At 39.6% G+C, this 20,149-nt stretch overlaps 1 protein-coding gene across 4 annotated transcripts in view; it reads right to left on the reverse strand.

Annotated features, from left to right (window-relative positions):
* ADCY8 (adenylate cyclase 8) overlaps positions 1 to 20,149 on the reverse strand; it is a 261,431-nt gene that overhangs the window by 210,927 nt on the left and 30,355 nt on the right. The gene's annotated exons all lie outside the window — the stretch shown is intronic.

Below are 20,149 nucleotides of genomic sequence, written 5' to 3' on the forward strand. Positions count from 1 at the left end.
TCATGCGGTGTGTGGTAGCTATAACTCCAATAGAAAACGCAGGTAGCTTAAAGAGCAAAGAACAGAGTTCCAGACCACTGTAGCTTCCAGAAAGTGGGAGAAGAATTCCAAAAAGTAAAGAACTCGGTGAAAGAAAACCTAAAATTGTTTTATAACCTCTTAACTGAACCACATATGCATAGGGAAGACAGTAAGCAATTGAGCTAAGGATAAAAATAACTGAACTGATATTTGAACTGCAGTCCAAAAGACAAAGACTTTCTTTTGATTTCAGTCAAGTTAATTACCTGCTAAAGTGAAACAGAACAAAACAAAAATCACTCTTTCCAGGGGAATGTAAGATAATTCAGTCTTAACCACAGAGCATTCACAATGCCCAGAACATAGCACAGAATTATGTGACATAAAAATGAACATTAAAATATGACTCAATCTCAAGAGAAAAGATAGTTAACAGACATCTATTCTAATCTGACCCAGATGTTGGAATCAGCAGGCCGAGATTATAATAGTTCTTACAACTTTGCTCAGTGACATTCTAGCAATGAATGAAATTCACTGAAAGTAAATATTTTAGCAGTGAATGAAAAGAAATAGGAAAAGAAATAGAAACCTTAAAAAAAGAAAATTTCAGAAATGAAAAACAAAATATCTGAACCAACTGGATATTAACAGCAGAACATAGATGATGGGTCAGTAAATTTGGAAATATGCCAATAGAATATAACCATTTTGAAAAAAATTATTAATAAATAAATATTTAATAATATATAAATAAATAAAAATATATTTTATATACTTTTGTTTTGAGATGGAGTCTCACTCCACCACCCAGGCTGGAGTGCAGTAGTGTGATATCAGTTCACTGCAAACTGCACCTCTTGGGTTCAAGTGATTCTCCTGCCTCAGCCTCCTGAGTAGCTAGGATTACAGGCACCCACCACCACGCCCAGCTAATTTTTGTATTTTTAGTAGAGATGAGATTTCACCATGTTGGCCAGGCTGGCAGGTCTCAAACTCCTGACCTCAAATGATCTATCCACCTTGACCTCCCAAAGTGCTTGGATTACAGGAGTGAGCAACTGTGCCTGGCTTTTATATTTATATATATATTTATATATATTATATATATATATTTTATATTTTATATATATATATAGAGAGAGAGAGAGAGAGAGAGAGGAGAGAGAGAGAGAGAGAGAGACAGGCTCTCACTCTGTCACCCAGTAGCAGTAGCATGATCTTGGCTCACTGCAACCTCTGTCTCCCAGATTCAAGTAATTCTCCTGCCTCAGCCTCCCGAGTAGCTGGGATTACAGGTGTGCACCACCATGTGTGGCTAATTTTTGTATTTTTAGTAGAGATGAGGTTTTCCTGTGTTGGTCAGGCTGGTCTTGATGTCCTGACCTCAGGTGATCTGCCTGCCTGGGCCTCCCAAAGTGCTGGGATTACATGTGTGAGCCACCACGGTCAGCCGAAAAAAATTTTTTTAATGATTTATGAAAAGGTTTTATTAGTTTGTGTGACAACACTGAAAGGCCTAACATACATATAATTGGATTCTCAGAAGGAAAGGAAAGAGAGAGTGGGGCTAATTTGTTTAAAGAAATAATGCAATTCTTATAAATTTTATAAAGATACATATTTACAAGTTCAATAATCTCAGCAAACCCTACATAGGATAAATGTGAACAAAACTACCCTCCTTGCTGGGCACATCATAATCAAAATGCTTAAAAACCAAGGAAAATCTTGAAAACAGTCAGATAAAAATGTTACATATAGGGGACATATTCTTCAGTTATGATAAAGATTTTCAGATTAGATAAGAAGAAATATTATATGTCCTATTTGTAACATATAGTCCTAAAATACATTGATATAAAAACTGGGAAGTCAAAACAAAGCTGGCTTTGTTGTATAAACACCAGACTAAAGATAATTTTTTGAAAAGGGCATTACTAGAGATAAGTAGGGTCACTACACAATAATAAAGGGTTTAATACATCAGAAATACATAAAAATTCTGAACATGGACACATTTAATAGCACAACCTCAAAATATATGCTGCAAAATGGGATAAAAGTCTATGTAATTATTTATAAATCTATAGTCATAGCGGTCTCTTTTAACACAATTTTCAGCAGTTTATATATCAAACAGATTAAAAAGTCAGCAAAGAGAGATAATTTGGAAAGCTCATATGATTAACAACCTTGAAATGAAACATTGATATGGTTTGGCTGTGCCCCTACCAAAATCTCATCTTGAATTGTAGCTCCCATAATTCTCAGGTGTAGTGGGAGGGATCCAGTGGGATAAAATTAAATCATGGAGATGGTTCCCCCATACTGTTCTCGTGGTAGTGAATAAGCCTTAAGATATCTGATGGTTTTATAAGAGGATTTTCTTCTTTCGCCTGGCTTTCATTCTCTCTTGCCTGCTACCATGCCTTTCTCCTTCTGCCATGATTGTGAGGCCTCCCCAGCCATGTGGAACTGTGAGTCCATTAAACCTCTTTTTCTTTATGAATTACCCAGTCTCGGGTATGTCTTTATCAACAGCATGAAAACGGACTAATACAAACATGCCATTCAATAATTAGATAGTAGAAATTCTTTTAAGACACGTATTGAAAATTTGTAAGATATCATCTTAGGATAGGACCTGAAGTTAGCCTCAGCAAATTTTGAGGTTTCATCTCCTGTTACAGTGTTTCAAAGAATCATTTCAGGATCTTGATCCTACTTGTTTAAAATGTCCACTGAAAGCTCTGCTCTTGTCTGCAGCTGATTTGGGCACATGGATTTTGGTACCCATCAGGTAGAGTCTGACCAACTTCCGTTATTCAGTCAGAATTGTGTAAGCTGAACTAAGTAGGATGTCAATGATTTAGCTGTTGTTTCTGCCATTAATAGTTGGTCCTCTTCCATTAGGACATGGATACAATTAACTTTTTCTTCACAGATTGATGTGGATTGTCTGTCCTGTGGGCTTTACATCTTTAACATCATCTCATCCTTTCTTAAAATGCGTGATCCATTTGTAAACGGCTGATTTCTCTGGGGCATTCTTTCTATGAACTTTTGTAAAGCACCAGTGATTTCACCATTCTTCCACCAAAGCTTCCCCATCAATTTGATGTTTGTCCTTACTTCAATTTTAGCAGAATTCATGTTGCTCTGATAGGGGTTCTTTTGTAACTGATATCTTACCCTTTTTAGTATCTCAAGGTGAATCCTGTTCAGACATATTGTAACATTTCTATAAGTTTATCTCGGTGCAGAAAGTTTTGAAATCCATATTATCTTACCATAAATCCATCATTTGAATCCAGTTAAATAAACAACTGTGAGCAATCACTGGTCCTGTGGAGTCAGGTGGGCATGAATGTTTTAAAAATCCCTCAGATTGTTTAGTTTGACTTCAGTTGTTTTTAAATTTTATGTCATTGGAATCATATTTTTTACTACACAGTATTTTCTTTATTCATTTTGATGCATACATTGATAGTTCCTTTATTTTTACTGCCAAATAGTATTTAATACACCACAAAATATTTATCTGTTCCACTACTCATGGACATTCTGATTATTTCCACTCCCATTCTCTTATGCTGCTCTGAACATTTTGGGCATGTTCCTGGGGCACACGTGCAAAGGCAACTCTGGGGTGTGGAGTGGGAATACTTCGTGCTAACCTGATGGATACAGAATGGTCTCCCATTATGATTTTGATATCAGTTTCCCAGATTACTAACATTTTACGCTGCCTAGGTTGTGGGGGAAATAGTCACTCTCATACCTAGTTGGTGAATGTGTGAATTTGGCAATATCTACAAAAATGGACAATATTTATATTCATGAGTTCAGTAACCCTAATTATGTAGACTTACTTCATAAATATGACCACCCATGTGCAAAGATCAAAGGATATAATAACATCACTTACAATAATAAATAATTAGAAATAACTTAAATGGCCCTAAACAGAGGATTGGTCACATTATAAATCCATCCATTTGAAAAGTGGGTGTGGGAGAAGGAAAGAATTCACATCTACCATCATTTTTAAATGCACAGACACACTCGATAAGTTATTGGGTAATTCTGGGGACAGAAACTGAAGCCTGGGTTTATAAACTCTACCTTTCTGGTTTTTGTATATGTGCATGTAGGGTACCTATTATAATAAAATATATTGTTAAAACAGTAAAATGAAAACTCCCCATCATGACAATAAGGATCGTTTGATTCCTTCAAGGCCATTTTGTACTTTTCCTCACTTTCTTATTTTCCTCTAACCAATCTGATTTCTGTTATTTTCTGTTCCTTCATTAGGTTTTTACCAATTCTGGGACATTCAAATGTTGTTGTCCTCTTCCTCGAACACTACTCTGCATACCTCTTGCCTTGCCGATTCCTCTTATCCTTCTATTCTTGGCTTTATTATAGTTTTCTCAGATAGACACTCCCTGATCACTATATCAAAGTAGGATTTCCCTGCTATACTTTATTGCTGCACCATGTGAATTTATCACGAATTGTAATTATATATGTATTTGCTTGCTTGGTTAGTTGATGCCTATCTGCCACCCTGGATTGTGAGTTCTAATAATATAGAGATGATGTTTGTTTTAGCCATTAGTGGACAACTAGTATCCAGCACAGTAAATAAATGCTCAGCATAGTGTCAATTAATTGTTCAGCACTTAATAAGTTCTAGATATTTGCTAAATAAATCAGTGAATAGCTTTCCTATGTACCAGTACTCATCATTTATAAAATATACCAGAACAATGATCTTACAATAGCATTGGTAAGATAAAACACCAAAACTATTCTTAAACAATACTAACAAATGCATGAGAGCTAGAAAAGAAAAAAAAAACTACATGACTTTACAAAAGATAAAGAAGAGAGGTATTTCTGTGAAAAATGCTAACTATTATTAACTATGTTAATAGTTATAATATGTAACTATATATATACATGACTCAAGATGATTTACAGCTTTAATATTATTACAATCAAAACCCCACATGGAATTTTTATTTGGAAATTGAAAGGTGATTGAAAAGTATATCTGAAAGAATACGTGAGTTAGAATATCAAAGAAATTTTTAACAAAAGAGATTAGAGGGGGTTCTTGGCCAACCAGAAGGTACATGTACTGTAATGCCATGATAATTAAAACTGTCACAGCAGAGAAAAACCCAACTGCAAAATTAATGGAATAAAGTAGAGTATATTGTATAGAGACAGACAATAAAAATTGTAACAAGTTTGTACATGATACATGTAGCTCCAAGATCAAAGGTTTAATCAGAAAGAAAATTTTCCCAAAAAAGATAATTGGTCAACTACAGGGAAAAAAAATGGACTGATAGTCACCTCATACTATATGCAAAAATAAGTGCCAGTGGATGAGAGCTAAATGTGGAAGATGAAACTATTAAAAGAGGGAAAAAATAAAGGAGAATACTGCTCTAGTCTAAGCAGAAAAATGTGAGCAAATTCTCAAATTAAAGAAAACTGGTTCTTATTAATAAAATCAATCTGATACCTTGATGATATGAAGAAACTTTACTGTAATATTTATAAGAAGAAAATTGGTAACGTGTTGCAAAATTTGACTCATTTCTTTTGACCCACTGATCCAACCTTTAGAAATCTATCTTCAGGAGATCATCAGACAGAGCACTAGAAACTTCTGTTAGGGAACATTCATCGTAGCTTAATTCATGAAAAATTTATAAATGGAAACTGTATGTTTTTAACAGTAAGAGAAATGGCCGAATGAACTATGGTCTGTGTAAATAAAAATAATATAAAATTGCATTTAAAATACTTAATGACACTAGCACATCTCTGATGAATTAAGTAAAATGTAATATTTTAAACTGCACTTAACATAGAAATCTATAAATTCAATGTGATCCTAATGCTTAAAATATGAAGAAATATATATACATATACATATATACATACACATATATAAATAAAAAGAAATACATAAGTCTGCATGATGCACTTGTGTAACTGTGTATGTGTCTGTGTGTGTACTGAAATAAGAATAAGTTATTCAAATAAACTCACTTGTGGAGATCTAACAAGGCAGTACAAACGGTGTCAAGATCTACACTTAGACCGGTGACCCTAGCATTTGGGGCTTCTTCCTTCCTGGGGGCATTTGCAGATTCCAAAAGAGGTGACTGAGAGTCTGAGAAGCACAGCAGGATGTTTAAAACTTACACAGCCAGGAGAACAAACCCTGAGGTCTGGAACCAATGGGAAAAACAGAATACAGAAAAGACCATCCAGATAGAGTCTCTTGATCTTGGTCAGTAACTGATCTCACAAACAACTTTAAAAATAAGTGTTTCTGTTTTAGTATCTAGTAATTATCTACAAATGCCTGAACTGCTCATTGTTACTATTATTAATTTTTGCTAAATGTTTTGAAGGAAATACCACTCCATTGTGGCAGTAGCAGATTTGTAGCTCCATGAAGCCTTAAGTGCATATGGTGATGACCATCTCAGATTGGCTGTACTTTGTAATCCTTCCAACCTATGGCTCTACCTGGATCCCTCGGGTCCCACCCTGTCTGTAAGCCACCTCTGACCCAGAATTGATGTGCTAGGTGTGAGATACTTGAGAAATATTTATTAATCATTTTTTTCCTGCCCTTATACATTTGTAAGCTATATTTGAAAAGCCTTCCTAAACCCTCACTTCTATTATTTCATCCATTTCAAATCATTTATGGAATGAGTTCTATGTGTCAGGCACGGTTTTATAAACTGGCAGTGTACAAAGCACGTAATGTCCTGCTGTCATTCTAGTGCTGGGAGATGGGCAATAAACAAGTAAACCAAGGAATATTTAACACATGGTGGTGGCGGTAGTATGAGAGTGTGATAAATTCCATGAAGAATAATAGAGCAGCATAAGGAGGATGAAAGTGATGGAACAGGGGCAAGACCACTAACTGAATGGGAGTTCAGACAAGGCCTCTCTCACAAGTAGACATTTGAGCAACGACCTGAAAGAAGTGAGGGAGTCATCCTCATTTGAGAAGAGCATTCCAGGCACGGAAAAGTTCCAAGGTTCTGAGGCAGGAGAAGCAAGAACCCACTCCAGCCCAGCATGAGGCCCACTGTGGCCGGAGCACAGAGCCATGTGGGAGCCTGGGGAAAAGCTTTCAAAAGCAGACTCTGAAAGGTCTCGAAGGGCCAGACCATGGAGGGTCTTGAAGCTTTTCTCTCCACGAGATGGGAAGGCCCTGCAAGGTTCTTAGCACTTGGAAACATGACCTACCATCCATGTTTCAGGAGTCACTCGGGCTACTGTGAAGAAAACAGACTGTAGTGCAGCAAGGACAGTCAGGGAGACAAGTTAGAGGCCTCTTCCAAGAGTCTCCTTGAAAAGAGATTTTGACTTGGACCACAGTGGTAATTATGCAGGTGATGAGATAGGGCCACACCCTGAATGTATTCCAAGGGAAGAGACAACAGGATTTGCTGGTGGATTTTTGTGTGGACTACATAGAAAAGAGAAGAAAGTTCTAGTTAAAAAAATGCAGATCCTTTGGCCATACTGAGAACCACTGAATACAAATATCCAGGGATGTGGTCATGGAGAACTTTATTTTTAGGAAGCTCCCGGGTCGATCTGCTGCAGTGGGTCTGTAGGCTCGCATGAGGAAATCTCTGAGTCACATCAATGATCTGATGATCACGTATAACACTTTACTTTGACCTCCTTTTTATACGTCCATCAGCCTTACTCAATCTGTACTCCCCCAGGGCAGAGCTTGTGGCCACTGTCTCTTATCTCCTAGCACAGGGCCTAGCATCCCAGCGTTTCATACACTTGCAGAATCTAATGAGTTGGCACACTAACATGAGTGAATTCCAATTGTCCACTTCTTTGGTCCAGTTTTGTGATCATCGGAAGGAGGCAAGTTGTCACTCTGAGGTGAGAAGTCCTCTATGAATTCTTCTGGAACAGGAAGAAGATTCCCTCTTCACTTCCCTCTTCTCGTTCCCCCAACCCCGGGAGTGGAAAGGTTCTCCATGAGGCTGGGATGATAGAGACAGCATGGGCACTGCTGTTTGATGCCAGGAAGTTCAAAGTTGGAAACACTCACAGAGCCAGCTTCCCTGTTGATATAGGATTTGTGTTTTAAGGGTCTAACTCCCCAGAGTGGAGGTGGGAAAGGGGGATAGCTCCCTGGGGTGTCCTGAGGGGCCCCTCCTCTCCACTCTGCACTCACTGTGTGTTTTCTGGTGCCACAGGAACTTGCACTATAGTTTCTTCACAGCACACTTTGTACAAGGACCATCCCCACCGTCTGCAGCCCAAGCTGTTGAAGGCTGAAGGCCTGCTTTATTCAGAGCGGAAAGAAGATACTTCTACCTATTTCTGGGCCTCCCTGAAGCATCCACTCAAGTGTGATTGTGTGCGTGGAAAGACCAGCTCTGGGAAAGTGACTGCTGGATCTGTGCCTTGAGTTCATTTTCTTTTAAACAATAGACAGAAAATAAAGGAACGATGTGTTGCAATCCAGTATTGATTTGCATTTGGATATTTTCCAATACTTTCTTTTGTGGATCTTTTACCCTGGTTTGTCTTTAGGACTGATGTTTCATCATAAATTTTGGAGGATGTTAAAACTGAAATTGGGAGACTAAGTAATAACAAGTATGACTTACTTTAATTGAGTTTATATTAAGGGCAGAACACTTTACAAAGAGCCTTTCATACATGTTCCTATTTAATTTCAGTGAGGAAAGAGCCATTATTATGTTTATTTTACACATGTGGGAGATTGGGATCAGAGAAGTTAAGGAACATCTCTAAAGTTAAACAGCTCCACAGTGGCAGGCCTGGAAATTGAGTACAGGAGGGTGGGGTCTAAGCAAGATCTGGCTAGGATCTGATGGAGACCTTTCATATTCAGAGAAAACAAAGCCCAGTCAGGAGACGGGGTTATAATTTAGTAAATAAATGCTGGACAAGGAAGGAAGCAGTTTAATATTTTGCCACAACGTGCTGGGTGTATGGGAAAAAAGGTAGGTAAAGATCTCCTACATGCAGGTAAATGAACCTGACTGGAGAAGTGTTGGCCTCATTCTCTAATAGATAGCTAGCATTTGTTGAGCAGAGCACTAAATATGTGCCAGGAATCATTCAAAGTGCCTTGCATATTTTAATTCATCTAGTCTTCACCATAGCCCAATATGGTAGACACTATAACATAAGAATTTTGTAGATGCCGGAGCTGAAGCTTCAAGTTTAATCCTTTGCTTGAGATAATGAATGGTGCAAGTGGTAAGGCTGAGGTGTGAACCCTGGTAATGGGAGTCAGAGCCTGAATTATAACAGCTGTGCTCATCAACCCCATGCCTGAGTCTCTGCTGGACTAACACAGCAACAGTTCACCCCATCAACAAATCCAGGCTTGCCACATGCACCCTAGGATTCGGTCATTTTTACAGATCAGTTTTTGAGCCCGGTAAAGGGGAAAGAGCCTTGGTAAGGAGGTGCTTGTTGTCTGCAGGCCTTTCCAGCACAGTCCAGAAGACAATGTTGGCTTCCAGGTGGCTCTAGGAAATCAAAGAGAGCCACCTAAGGCAGGGAAAGGGTCTTCAAATGCATCGTTAAAAGAGTTACGTTGTGCATATGTACCCTAGAACTTAAAGTATAATAATAATAAATAGTTACTTGATTCAATTAAGATGTTCATGGAGCATTTCACTGTGACCTAGGTCCCATTTCTGTCTAGGGCCTGAATGTTTAACCCTTTCTTCACAAAGGTGTTCTCAAGCACATCACAATATCTCCATCTGTAAATGGCAAAGCTAAGGCCCTGAGAGTAACTTGCCCAAAGCCAAGTAGCTTAAAAAATTCTGGAGCGGTGATTACCACCTGGGCTATTCTGCCTCAAAGCCTGAGGATGGGGAGTGAGGGAGAAAACCCGGAAAGAGATTAGATGCTCTCCACAGCTCTCAGGGGTGTCTGGAATCTGCGGGAGGTGGGGGTCCTGAAAGAGTGGGTGGGGCAGCTTCCCACTAAAAGCCTTTGCACCTGCCAGATGCTGGAGCTTTTGTAATCGGAGACCTGAGTTTGAATCCCTCAGCTCCACCACCTGCTAGCCATGTGAATTTAGGCAAGTCACTTTATGTCTCGATGAGCCTCAACTTTCTGATCTGACCAATGGGAATAAAACCTTGCCTCATAGAAGTGAGGTTAATACTATATATATATGTGTATATATTTCTATCTAATATATACATATACTATATATACAAATATATATACACATTTTATATATATATATATATACTGCATATGAATGTTTCTAGCAGCTAACAAATGCCCAATAAATGTTAGATATATATTGAAATATGAGGCCATCTGATTTTCCATAACTTTGGAAAATTATGGTGTAATTTTTTTCTATTTTATTTCTGGATAAATGATGCACCATGGATGTTCTTCCTCCAGGTTAAGAAATATCCCAGAGGACCATGAAGTATTAAAGTCTTCTATATTTACGGTGCTTTACAAAGAACGTTTATGTCCATTATTCACTATGCAGGGAAAAGAGTAGAGGGGGTGCTTAGGGATCAGACAGAGTAGCCTTCAGTCCTGTTGCTGCCATTTACCCCCAGGGGGACTGTAGAAAGTCCTTATCCTCACTACGGGAGTGGATACTAAAAGTATGATTTGCTGTGCTACGCATAGAGCCTAGCAGTTTAGCCTAGTGGCGAAGAATTTGGGCTTCTAATAATGCCATTTACTTGTTATGTAAACTTGGCTCAGTTAATCAACTTTTTTGACCCCCAAATTTTCTTACCTGGAAAACAGGAATACCTTCCTCAAAATGTTGGATAATCGATGAAATTAACAAAAGACCTGTAACACAATCATTAGTCAATATGTATTGACTGTGGTTGCAGTTATTGTCATTATTACTGTTTTCATTGCCTATATGTCATTACAGTGACCTACTGCAGGGATTTAGTAGGTAAGCGACTTGGTCGGGTATGTGTTATAGAAAGGCCACTTGAGGAATAGTTATTGCACAGGTTAAACTCTTTAAGGATTCAGTGAAGAAAGGGATAAAAGAGGAAGAAAATCCATAGGAGTCACTGCAGAGACAAGAGGAAGGACAAACAGTCCCCACCAACATCCTCTGCCAGGGTCGTGGGCTCTTCCCACAGCTGTTGGCTCTGTGGTCATGCTTCCTGCCCGCCTTTATAAATAGCAAATGCTGAATTGGAGAAAGAATTATAAATAGTTCATAGTGAAGCTTAAAAAAAACACAGCAATAAAGTGGTAAACTTAAGTAAAAATCTAAGAAAAGTTAAAAAAAAGAGGCCTGCTGAACTCAGCTGGCATATAATAAAAAAGTGAAACTGAATGATGAAAAACCTCTATTAACAACTTGAATTCCAAGAATAATATCCCAAGAAATTGCAAAGTAAGAAGGGAAAAAATAGTCATTTCAAATGATAACAAAAAAAGAATTTTGAAAAATAGAATGAAAAGAACAAGAACAGGGATATAAGTTTTTGTGTGTTTTTTTTTTAAAATAAATGAATTTTAAAAACTAAGGCTGGGGACAGTGGCTCACGCCTGTATCCCAGCACTTTGGATGGCCAAGGCAAGTACATCACCTGAGGTCAGGAGTTCAAGACCACCCTGGTCAACATGGCAAAACCCCATCTCTACTAAAAATACAAAAATTAGCCAGGCATGGTGGTGGGTGCCTGTAATCCCAGCTACTTGGGAGGCAGAGGCAGGAGAATTGCTTGAACTCAGGAGGTGGAGGTTGCAGTGAGCTAGTGAGCTAAGATCGCACCATTGCACTCCAGCCTGGGCAACAAGAGTGAAACACCATCACACACACATGCACACACACAAACATTAAGGAAGAAGTAAAAATGTTAAAGGCTAAAAATAAGAAGACCTCTCATTGAGAAAAAATGAAAGAAGTGATTATAACATTTAAAAATAGGTAAAAATGATGAAGAAATTTTTGCACAAATTTTAAAGAAAAATTATGCTAATGCAAAGTAGTTTAAGATATCAACATATTCAAAATGTCTATTTATTATATTCAGAGAAGTGGACAAAACTTGTAGCCATAATTATTCCAGGAGGGTTTTGCAGCCTGACTTAATTCTACCATTTAGAAATCCTGCCAACCTCTTCAGAAGGGGACTTGGGGAGAACCTCTGTTTTCACACACCAACTGTTTTCCAGATCCTGTGCTTTATCCTTTACACATGTTATTTTATGGACAGTCCAATAACAACCCTGCTTGGGCTTATTAGCTCCATTTCACAGAAAAGAAAAGTGAGGCTCAGAGAGGTTAAATAATTGACCAAGGTCACAGAGCTAGTAAGTGGTACCAGGGTGATTGACTGTCTTGGTTTCACTGGGACACAGGGCTTCATTTTAAAACCTGGACAGTTCTGGGAAGACGAGGAGGAGTTTTATCCATGCTTTTCTCCTAGGGTCCGCAGATTATGGGCGAGCTAAGAATAATTATTACATTTTTAAAGAAGTGTGGAAGAAGAAGGAGGAGGTGGAGGAGGAGGAGAGGAAGAGGAGGGGGAGGGAAATTAACTATGTGGTTGGCAAAGCCTAAAATATTTACTTATTTACTGCCTGGCTCTTTGCAAATAAAAACAAACAACAACAACAACAACAAGACTTGTTGAGTCTTTCTTCCCCCATCATGCTGGAGTAACTGCAGAGAAAAAAAAGTTTCCTTTTGGTCTTCACAGTTATCTGGAAAGGGTGGGGGAAGATTTGCAAGAGTGAAATCCTCAAGCAGGTGAGAGGATAATGTAGTCTAGCGCACCATGGAGGGATTAGGCTTACACGAGCAAAGAACAGGCATGGTAAGTAGGTACAGGGCAGGGCATTTGCAGCAAGTCTGAACTTCACAGTGTAGCATACAGGTTGCCTGTGATCTGCCTCCCAACACCCTCCCCAGCTTTATCTTTCTTTGTTCTGTCCCTGGAAGTCTCACATGTACCTCCATTCCCACTCCACCTCCCATGTTTTTTTGTTGAAGCCATACCATTTTTCTGGCATGTTTTTTTCTGCAGCTTCCTCCTCATCCGTCTGACAATCATCTATTCAATTCATGGAGGTCAAGCCTCATCCTGGTCAATTACTCTTTTCTTTTTTGATGTCTTGACCTGTACCCTGTATAGGCATCTACTATTGCTCTTACATGCTGGTGATCAGTCTCGTCCATTATGAATTCTGTTAGCCCCAGTACTTTGCACAGTGCTCGCATTTATTCATCACAGTGCTGCTTCTTAGTCATCCGTAGAGTCATCAAATATTTACTGAGTGCCTCCTATAGGTCAAGCAGTGTGCTAGGGCTATACGTATGTGGACCAAACAAACACATATCCTGCCCTCTTGGGGCTTACAGACAAATAATATGCAGTCCTTCCAGGGGGAGAGACTAAAGGGCTGTGAACCAGGCAGCCTTCTCTTAGGGAAGGCTTCTGCTAAATTAGATTCTCATGGACACCCACAGGGATGAAGGGAAGTGTACTTCCTCCCCCCTCAACTGGCTGGGATCATTCTGTGGTTTAGGGATTTCAGAGTTTGGAAGTCAGAATTTACTCCAAAACTCCACCTCTGAGAGCCTCTGAGTCTATTTCAGTTTTTAACTTACTGGTGACCTATTATATAGTATGTGCCAGACACTCCCCCTGGCTCAGGGGATACAGAACAAGTCTCTGTCCCCCTAGATCTCATATTCCAGTGAAATTACAGTCTCTTCACATGAAAAAGAAAAAAATAAATCCTTATGGCCTAAAGCTACTGAGAGCATACAATGAAGCAGCACTTGTCAAGTCATTATCAAAGGAATTGGAACTTAGCAGTCAGTGCATGAGGATTCTTCCTGGGTGGCTACAAGGGCGAAATGAGGCCATTGGAAGCGCTGTATACAAAATACTTAGTATTTGCCTGATACACAGTAAATACCCCAAAATGGCAGCCGCTAGTCCTGCTGTCCTCATACAGGCTGCCTCCACACTAAAGCACTGGGCAGAGACTATGAAGGAGACTTTGGGATTTGGTGCTTTCCCTCTCCTCTCTGGTTCCCTCTCCCGACTTATTTCTTCCCTGTGTGCTTCCTGGCTTCTAATCACACAGGATGACTTGGAGTTAAGTGGACCAACTTTGCTGGCTATTTTCCTCTGGCCTCTAAAAAAAAACTGCCCTTCTGTGTCCCACTCTTTGCCCAGAAAAGTTCATGTCTCTGGACTGTATCTATCAAGTTTCTTCGTCTTTAGTTTCCATTTGGGCTTTGCCATGGCTAGTCGAAGAGGAAGACAGAAAAATCAGGAACAAGAGAGAGCAAGATCTCGGGCAATTGCTTATCCTGCTGTGCTGGAGTTTGTGCAATTACTGTATTCCTCTACAGTAGAGGAGCTCTTGTAAGACCCTGGCAATACCATCCCTCCCCTTGCCCCTTCAGGCCCATAGGAGTGAAAATAGCTTCCTCTGCAGCTAGTCCATGGGTGCTTCATTAAGTCTTGTGGTTCCCTTAATCCCATCTCAAAACTTTGCTTCAGCTCACTTCATTTACTCCTTTGAATGTTTCCTGCTGGAACCCTGAATAATACATGAACACACCTTGGTGTTTGCACATTTGGTTCCCTTTTCCTTAAATGTCTCCCTGCTCCCACTCCAAATTCTCTCTCTCTCTCTCTCTCTCTCACACACACACACACACACACACACACACACACACAACTACTTCCTCAGCATGCTTCACAATGCACAAGCAGCAGCTTCTCTTTCCCTGAAAGCACCCTATCTTTAAGACTGCCACCATCTCACATTTCCTGCCAGCAAACTCTTTGATGTATTCCTGTATTTGACACACAGCAGTCATTCAGTAAATCTTTGTTGACAGGACACTCCTGTGGTTGTCTGTAGGAGCCACTGGGAGATTTGGCAGGAGAGGCACTGAAGAGGCAACAGGGACCTCTGTGTGCTTGTGGCTCAAGGGAAAAATCAGATGCCCTTATCAAAATAATGATTTCCTGGGCAGTGGGGCTTTTTCAAGTTTATTTACTCTGGCAATGATGAGATTTTTCCCCATGACTTACTATTACTAATAAAGGATCTATTACCTAAAAAGTCCATCTAAACATGGCAGGATTCTAGACCTTAGTTTTTTTTTTTTTTTTCCATTTGCATATGAAACATGAAATCTAGGAAGCTTGCATTTTCACAGTCACAATCCCTGGTGGCTTAGTGGATAGATCACTGCCTAGGTCATCAACAATGCTGGGCAACATTGATAAAAAGGGAAGGAGTGGCAGGAAACACAGATAACAAGTGGTTCTCTCATCAATCCTGTTTAGATCTCCATGAGAAATGTCAGAACAGAGGGTTTCCAAAAGACCTGTAATAATTTCCCAAGAAAGGCATGGGTGAGTGCCAAGGCTGGATGACAACCTTTCCATGGAGGCTTTGTGCTCAGAGAGAGGATTTCAGTTTCTTGATGATACTAATCTTTTAGAACCATTCATGACTTATCTGCAATTGATGTATATGATTCTTTGCTTATTATATCAAAGAAGAGAGGAAAAAGGTATCATGTCCAGAGGATATAAAATCCCAAATGAAGAGAAACCATCTGGCAAACAGTAGGCACACAATAATGAATGAAGGTACAAACAGTAAAAAAAAAAATAAAATATGCAGATATGTTATATTTGTTAAATTCATTGATTAAACACTTTTAGCTAAAAAAGCACATATTACTGAATTAGCTTTTTATGAATACTAATTACTCACGGAGGAAATAAGAAGACTATATGAACTATGTCAGGATCCCATGCATGGTTTTCGTCAGGCAAAACCTGCAAGTACTAGATCTCCCAGACTCCCAGCACCATTTCTAAGGTGAAAGAGGCAGGTCCTACCTCCTTATTAGTGATCTCAGATGGGGACTATTTTACCTGCCAGAAGACATTTGACAATGCCTGGAGACGTTTTTGGTTGTCGTATCTGGAGAGGGCACGTGCTACTGGCATATATAGTGGTAAAGGCCACAGAGGCTGCCAAACATCCTACACTGCACAAGACAATCTTCCCTCCCCCAACAAAAAAATTATCTAGCTCTAGGCCGGGTGCGGTGGCTCCAGCCTGTAATCCCAGCATTTTGGGAGGCTGAGGCGGGCAGATCACGAGGTCAGGAGATCAAGACCATCCTGGCTAACATGGAGAAACCCCATTTCTACTAAAAATACAAAAAATTAACCGGGTATGGTGGCAGGCACCTGTAGTCCTAGCTACTCAGGAGGCTGAGGCAGGAGAATGGAGTGAACCTGGGAGGTGGAACTTGCAGTGAGCTGAGATCATGCCACTCTGCACTCCAGCCTGGGTGACAGTGAGATTCTGTCTCAAAAAAAATTATCTAGCTCTAAATATCAATAGTTTGAAAACTGAGAAACTTCCTAGAGCTTAGCAGTCACCAGCACATAGTAGAAGCTCAGTAAATTATTGCCAGATAAATGATAGGTGTGCAGCTTCATTTATAAATCTGTTTTGTTTGCAAAATATAGCAATTATCTTTCAAACATTTCCAAATTTCTAATCCTGTGATAGGGATTTATTTTATTTTTGTATATGTGACTTTAAAGCTATCCATTGAACTGCACACTGAGGGTACAAATATGATCATGATAGATGATCTCCCTGTTCTCAAGTAGTTCAGGTCTGGTGGGGAAGACAGACAATTAGACATGCACTTACCACACAGAGGAATGAGTGCTAGGACAGAGGTACACTGAGACAATTGATACCTGTCAATTGTCAATTGATACAGCTGATTTTATTGAATATCTACTGTGTCATAGGCATTGCTACCCATTAAATTCACATAGTCAGACAATGAGGTAGGTGCTACTATTATTATTATGGTGATCATATAATTTATTGTCTAATCAGAATGGTTTTGACAATGAAAATGGTTGTTTGTAGTAATTCTGTTAGGGCCAGATGTCTAAACCTCATTTTTCATAAGAAAATAGGGATGCATGGTCACCCTAATCCCCAGTTTATATGTGAGGATGCTGAAGCAAAGACATGTTAAGTACCTTGTTTCAGCTCACCCCTCCGTACACATTTGGAGCCCAGCAAGTCAGGCTTCAGAGACTTATATGGTTTGGCTTAGTGTCCCACCCAAATCCAACCTTGAATGGTAATAATCCCCATGTGTCAAGAGTGGGACCAGATGGAGGTAATGGAAACAATGGGGCAGTTTCACCCATGCTGCTCTTGGGATAATGAGTGAGTTCTCACGAGATCTGATGGTTTTATAAGCATCTGGCATGTCCCCTGCCGGCACTCATTCTCTCTTCTGCTGCCCTGCAAAGAAGTTCCTTACACTATAATTGTAAGTTTCCTGAGGCCTCGCCAGCCAGCCATGTAGAACTGTGAGTCAGTTAAACCTCTTTTCTTTATAAATTAACCAGTCTTGGGTGCTTCTTCATAGTAGTGTGAGAACAGACTAATACAATAAATTGGTACCAGGAGTGGGGTACTGTTCTAAGAATACTAAAAAATGTGGAAGTGACTTTGGAATTAGGTTACAGGCAGAGGTTGGAAAAGTTTGGAGGACTCAGAAGAAGACAGGAAAATGTGGAAGGATCTGGAACTTCTAGACACTTGTTGAATGGCTTTGACCAAAATTCTGATAGTGATATCGACAATGAAGTCCAGGATGAGGTGGTCTCAGATATAGATGAGAAACTTCTTTGGAACTGGAGCAATGGTGACCCTTGCTATGCTTTGACAAAGAGATTGGCAGCATTTTGCCCCTGCCCTAGAGATCTGTGGAACTTTGAACTTGAGAGAGATGATTTAGGGTATCTAGTGGAAGAAATTTCTAAGTGGCAAAAGGTTCAAGAGAAAGCAGAGCATAAAAGTTCAGAAGATGTGCAACCTGACAATGAGGGAAGAGGAAAGAAAAATCCATTTTCTGGAGATTTGAGCCAGCAGGAGAAATTTGCATAAGTAACGAGGAGCTGAATGTTAATCACCAAGACAATGGGGAAAATGTCTGCAGGGCATGTCAGAGATCTTCACAGCAGCCTCCTTACCTCATCACAGGTCTGTAGGCCTAGGAGGAACAAATGGTTTCCTGGGCCAGGCCAAGGACCACCCCCTGCTGCTCTGTGCAGCCTCAGGACTTAGCGCTCTGAACCCCGGTCATGGCTAAAAGGGGCCAACGCCAGCTTGGGCCATTGCTTGAGAGAGTGACCAGGTGGAGGTATTTGAATCATGGGGTGGTTCCCCCTTTTCCCCATGCTATTCTAATGATAGTGAGTGAGTTCTCAGGACATCTGATGGTTTTATAAGCATCTGGCATTTCCCCTGCTGGCACTCATTCTATCTTCTGCCACCCTGTGAAGAGGTGTCTTCCACCATGATTGTAAATTTCCTGAGGCCTCCCCAGGTATGCGGAACTGTGAGCCAATTAAACCTATTTTCTTTATAAATTACCCAGTCTTGGATATTTCTTCATATCAGCATGAGAATGGATTAACACAAAGACTGCCCTTTTAAGCACTAACTATACTATGCTGTAAAGATAGTGCATTACAGTAGAATCTATAGATGGTAGGAAATCCAGGAAGGCTCCCTAGAGGAGGTAACATTTGAGTTGATTCATGAATAATATATAGAAGTTAGGAAAGCAAGGATGGGGAAAGTGTTTTAAAGGAGCAATGGGTAGAAAGGCAAGAAAATGCAGAAAGCATTTGGAGAAGTAAAAAAATGCCCAGAATTGCTGGAGAATAGGATGGTAAGGTTGGAGCTGCTGCACATGGTTGGGGAAGCAAGGAGAGAACCAAGAGATTGCCATACCTAAATGCCTCACATAATAGTACCATTACCTCCTTAAATCCTCATCCCAATCCTCCAAAGTATGACTTCATTGTTTTGTATGAAAAAGAAAGATAGCTTAGATAGCTTACCTAACTTGCCCAAGAATTACATATTTACAATGGAGCTGAGAGTATGGATTCCAAAATCCATTTCATGTCAGCGTATCCAATTCTGAACCTCACAATATATGGACTTTCTTATTTTACGAGGTCACAAACACTTCCTTGAACATTCGAGCTAGAGATGTCACCACCAAAGAATTCTTAGTATCAATGTTAATAAATTGAGTGTTAGCAGGAGATGCTGCTTCTAGGGGATCATGTGCATAAGAAAATCCAACTATTATTTGCAAGGAAAACAAAGAGCCAGGTCCAGAGTTCTGTCAAATTTGCATAGGGTTTTGGAGGAAGTTTCTCTCTTTGAATTTGAGTTGCATAAAGTAACATATTATAATGTAGTGGTATGTTCACATCTGTGTCTTTAGTTTGTATGCGATTTTAATTGAAAATCTGGGGAGAGAAAGAAAGAGAAAAAGAGAGAGAGAGAGAGAGAGAAACAGATACAGAAAGAAGGGAAGAAAAATGCAGGTAAGAAAAAGGAAGGAAAAGGAGAGGAAAGGAGGAAATAAAGCACTTTAAATAATTCCAGCGATGCTGTCTGTTCATGAGCATTTGACATGGAGTGAGAAGATAGGGATCCATAGTTTGTTTCAAGCTGTGGCCTCCAATAGTGTGCTCACTCCATTGGACTCAGTGTGCCACTAGGTTTAAAGTTACATCTTTTTCATAATCATGCTACCTAAATACAAGCCAACTGCTTTATCTTGAGTTCAACCATACAGAAGGGAAATCTGGCTATCCTGGACTTGCTGAAATATGATACATCCATTTACTGATTTTTGTGGGAATTTGAGAGATTTTTTAAAAGCAAGATTTTTACTCAGCTGTTGGTTTTAAAACCTAACCCCAGTGAAGCAGTGATTCCAAGTTAGTGTAGGTTTCACCTAAGTTGCAAAATAGAATATGCATCAAAATCCAATCAAAACACATGAAACAGATGTAGAAGTGAGCAAAAGAGGTATACCTTGGAAAATCCAGTCTTCTGAGTCTCTAATCTAGGATAGACACATACAGCCCCTGGCAGAGTAGTTAGCAATGAAAGGTGCATAATAAAAGTTTATTGAATGAAAAAAAAA

Source organism: Macaca mulatta, chromosome 8, assembly GCF_049350105.2.
Source record: "Macaca mulatta isolate MMU2019108-1 chromosome 8, T2T-MMU8v2.0, whole genome shotgun sequence".
NCBI classification, from domain to species: Eukaryota; Metazoa; Chordata; class Mammalia; order Primates; family Cercopithecidae; genus Macaca; species Macaca mulatta.